This window comes from Suricata suricatta, chromosome 3 (assembly GCF_006229205.1).
Source record: "Suricata suricatta isolate VVHF042 chromosome 3, meerkat_22Aug2017_6uvM2_HiC, whole genome shotgun sequence".
In the NCBI taxonomy this organism is placed as follows: Eukaryota; Metazoa; Chordata; class Mammalia; order Carnivora; family Herpestidae; genus Suricata; species Suricata suricatta.
The window spans coordinates 159,249,420-159,254,771 of NC_043702.1; positions in this window are offsets into that span (position 1 = coordinate 159,249,420).

Genomic DNA, 5,352 nt, shown 5'->3' on the forward strand with positions numbered 1-5,352 from the left:
AGAGAGAGAGAAGAGAGCCAGAGTGGGGAGAGAGAATCTCAAGTGAGCTCCATGCTCCATGCAGAGCCTGATGTGGGACTTGACCCCATGGCCCTGGGATTATTATCTGAGCTGAAATCAAGAGTCAGATGCTTAACAACTGAGCCACCTACCTACTCTGAGATAGATTTCCTAGATAAAAGAATCTATGCACTCTAAGTTCAAGTAATTTGTCTGAGGTCACACAAGAAGTAAAAAGTCACAGGAATAGCTCAGAGCCTCGAGCCTGTGTTTGGATTCTGTGTCTCCCTCTCTCTCTCTCTCTCTCTTTCACAAAAATAAATAAAAACCATTAAAAATTTTATAAAAAATTAAAAAATAATAAATGATAGGAATCCAATGGGATATATTACTATCAATAAATTGATTCAACCAAAAGATATAGAAAATAAAGATCAAAGAATTTTTGTTGCCTGTATCTTTGAAGCAGTCTATTTCTAGAAGGTGGTGAATTTAGCCAAATCTAGTATTCCAAGTAATATTTTGAAGTAATAGGTGATCCCAGGGTAATCTAATATTAAAAGTATGTTCTCTGTGTCAGTAGTAACCCTAGGATATATTTTGAACTTTATGAGACTCAAGGTGTTTTTTTTTCTTTGTAATCAATCTGGTGATAACAATAACACCAATTGCTTTGGATCATCAGGAAGAAACACCTGAATATATTTATCAACTATAGTTGTGTCCTGTAAGTACTAGTTATGATAATATTTACTGATATATTTACTAGCTATAGTTACATTCGGTGATGATAATTGTTTGCAATAAAAATAATAATTGTAGATAGGCTACTCATCTCTATATCATATGTTCCAAATACTCTTTTCCATTTCAAGAAATCATTTTCACAAAGCAAGTGTCTCCTTTGATATGTTCAATAAAAGACGCATTGCATTGGGCTCTCTAGGGGCAATCTGAAATGCCTGTCAGTACTTCTAAAAGGTTAACATTCATCCTGTGTCTCTTGTGCATCAGATCTTGAGATCTTGATGAAAGCATTTACAAGTGCATAGATAATGAAGGAAATTCAACACCGTTAGTTTTAAAAGTAATAACATTTAGCATCATTATTATTTTCCTATACCAAAGACCAATTTTATATCTGTGACATATGGCTTCTAAAAGGTTTAAAACCATCAGTAGTGAAGTGCTGAAGAATTTATAATTGACTTATATGTTATTCAATGCGTTATATATGTACTATGTATAAAAATATTCAATTCTATCTAAAATGTGGTGAGATTTATACCAAGCAAACCTATTAAAGATTATGGCATGTAATGAAAAATAAGAAACAACTTAAATCCTCCAAAGATGGTTAAATACATTTTAGATCAAATATCAAATTCTACATAATCATGTAATGTTTCAAATGATTATTTAATGCCATGTAGAAGAAATCAATGATGAACTTTCTGTGGATGATGAGGAACAGAGAGTTAACACAAATAATTCCTAACTTATGGATTTGCAAATGAAATGCATTTGGGGCTGGAGGTCAAGAGTTCTATCCTGGACATATAAGTGTTGCTAAATACATTACTCAGGATCTAGAGAAAAGATCTGCGCTGGAGAGGGCATTCATGTCATGTAGAGGCTAACTACAACTACAGGCATGGATAGGAAAGTACAGGAAAGAAGTTTCCGGTCACCATGAGAAGATGGCCGAGAAAGCTTCAAGAACCTTAATTTATGGATAAGTTGAAGAGTAAAGTATGTTTATTTTTATTAACTTAGCATAAAATGCCAATCGTGTATTGGATATTCATCGACAAGTACGACAGAGTCTTCCCCTTGTCCCTGCCTGGCATGAGTTTAATAGTTTACCTTAAATGGGATTGGGGACTTGTTGACATATATTTCATATAGGCCTTTAACACCTTCTTCTCCAAGCATGGCAGTGTTCTGGGTGACACAGAAACAGATAAGCAAATACATGCTGCATTCCAAAGGTCTCTAATTCTCTGCCCATCTTGGATTATTTGAAACTTCTTGCCCAGGACTGGTTGCTCATGTTCCCCATCCATTGCTTTATACACGGATTCCTCATCTGTGCTGAACCCATGGATTGAAGCTCCACTTAAGTTGTCTACCTGACTTTTGTTGTTTTTGTTTCCCCCAGACACTCATTTTCCAGAACAAATGATCTCCTCTTTCCACAGGGAGCTTCTGTTATCAAAAATTCAATTTTTTAAATATTAATCTTTCTAAAAATTAAAAACCAAACACAAAGCATTGGGGTTTAAAAAAAACTATTGAAGGCAGGGAGGAGAAAGTCCCCTGTGAGATAGATGGCCCCCTCAAATCAGTCTGTTTTCATTCTTCTCAATTCAGATACAGTCTTGGTTTCTCCTGAGACTTAATTAAGCCATGAGCTCCCTCTGGCTGCCACCTCCCATATTTTCACCACGCTTCAGTGCTCTAAGAAGCACAGAGGAGTTTTCAGGCTCTCCCTCCTTATTTTCTTTTCATTCCTCTCTCCAAGAAATCTCAGACATTCTTGATTATTTCTAAGAGTCTTTTTTAGCCATTAATTTCAGGAGAAAAGGCACTGAAAATAAAGACACCCTAGGGAGATGTTAAAAAAATATAAAATAGTAACATCAGAATTTTTTTTTTGTCCTTTTGCTCCCTTGTAATGAATCTCTTGTTTTTATTTTGTAAAGGGGATGTATCCATTCACTGCATCCCATTACTCTTTGGGCTGGTGGTGTTTACCTGTGTTTATACTCTGCTATATCTCCTCCGATTCCTCTGTAGTGTTAGACATTTAAAGTGGGAAATAGATATCACGAGCTACATTTAATTGAGTGTTTGCTACATGCCATACACATAAGAGCTTTAGATGTGTCACCTAATTTCATTTTCATAAGAAACATATCATGCAAAAAGGAAATTTAGCATGATTAAATTGTCCCCATTTGTACAATTGCAGTGATAAAATTAGGATTCAACTCCTAGCCTCTCATACCAGTGACCAGAGGTGAACCACTATCTACTATTGCAAAAGCAATGGCAGGCAGTAAAATTTGGTAATCAGCTTGCATGGTGGACTCAGGTGAGGCTAAATGTCATGCCAGAGTAAGTTATAGCCAACATGTCCAGTATATTTCTCAGAACGCTTTCCCATGGGCTATTAATAGGTATGACAAGGGGGAAAGAATTGCCTTGTCAAATAAGTTTGAAAAACATGGGATTAGTAAATACTAAGGAGTATGTTTTCAGCTTTTTTAACACCTCTAATATGATAAAGTGCGCTGCGACTCTAGCCATGGGATACTTTATATGTTCTTTTCTAAATGTATTTGACAATGAAACACATTTTTGGAAGGGCATATATTTAGTAAGAGGTCAGGCAGAAACACATTTTTAGAAGAACATATATTTAGTAAGACTTCCAACACCTATTTTCAACTTGTTTCCGTTTTTTTTTCTCTCTCAAGAGACTACTGCTTCACCCTGAAATAAATACTTTTTAAAATCATTTCTTGGGTCACCTGGATGGCTCAGTTGGTTAAGTGTCCAATTCTTGATTTTGGCTCAGGTCATGATCTCACGGTCTATGAGGCTGAGCCCTGCGTCAGGCTCTGTACTATCAGTAAGGAGCCTGCTTGGGATTCTCTCTCTTTCCCTCTCTTGGCTCCTCCCCTGCTCGCACGTGTGCTCGCTCTCTCTATCTAACTAAATGTATGACCTAAAAAAACAGTTTAAAATAATTTCTTCACATCAAGAAATTTGATCCAAGATTTGAGACTTGAGTTAGTTGAATAAGAAAAAACAAAACAAAAACCATGGCTGTTAATGCTTCTTAACTTGTCTTCACATTGCATACGCCAGGAGTGTCATAGGGTAATCACGGCTGCTATAAAAAGTAGGCTCTTATTCATCAAAGTATCAGAGGTCAAAGCATTGTTCCACATGGGCAGATAACTCCTTCCATGTGGTGATTCAGATGCCAGGTTTCCACTATCTAAGGTCACATTTAACTTAACCGTAGCTGGGAGAAAAAAATATAAGAAATGAACACTAGTTTCTTAAAACCTTGGTCTAGAAATAACACCTATCATTTCTGTTTATATTTCAATGGCAAAGAAAAATCAGCCATGTGCCCACTCCTGGATGCACAAAGGCTGGGAAATGTACCATCTAGGAAGCTACTTTTCTGGGATATTCCTCTAATATATAAGTGAATATGTAAAACTGGGTTTAATGTTAGTCATCTCTAATGCAAGGGTTGCAAGAATTAACTAATATTTCTTCAATTTCTGTACTCTTGGTGAACATAAATGGTTCCTACAGTGGTGCAGCAATTCACAAAATTGATTTAATAAGAATTTTCAAATTCTTGCCACTAATAAAATGACCATCATTATCACTACTATAATATTTTTGTTAATAATGGATCTGAAAGGTCGTCTCCACTGTATAGGATTTTCTATATGTATATATGTGTATTTTTCTCTCTATATATTTTTTTCACCCATTATCTTTGGCTATATTTGTTTCCCAAAACTTTCTTCACTCTTTCAAACTTATCTTATACTTTTTAGATATTGGTGACACTCTATTTCTAGAGGTTACTGGTAGCATTAAATTAGTACATGACATGATAAGATTCACCAGATCAGGGGCACCTGGGTGGCTCAGTCGGCTGAGCGTCCTACTTCGGCTCAGGTTAGGATCTCACGGTTTGTGGGTTTGAGCCCTGCATTAGGCTCTGTGCTGACAGCTAGCTCAGAGCCTGGAGCCTGCTTCAAATTCTGTACCTCCCTCTCTCTCTGACCCTCCCCTGCTCACACTGTCTCTCTCTGTCTCTCAAAAATAAATAAAAAACTTGAGGAAAAAGCAGGAAATAGCCTCCTAGACCTCAATCGCAGCAATTTCTTCCTTGACATATCCCCAGAGACAAGGGAATCAAGAACAAAAATGAACTATTGGGACCTCATCAAGATAAAAATCTTCTGCAAGGCAAAAGAAACAATCAAAAAAACTAATAGGCAAGCAACAGAATGAGAAAAGATAGTGGAAAATGGCATATCAGATAAAGGGCTAGTATCCAAAATATACAAAGAGCTCACTAAACTACATACACGAAAAATGAATGATCCAGTGAAGAAATGGGCAGAAGATCTGAATAGACACTTCTCCAAAGAGGACATCCAGATGGCCAACAGGCACATGAAACAATGCTCAACATCACTCATCATCAGGGAAATTCAAATCAAAACCACAATGAGATATCACCTCACACCAGTCAGAGTCGCTAAAATGAACAAATCAAAAGACTCTAGATGCTGACGAGGGTGTGGAGAG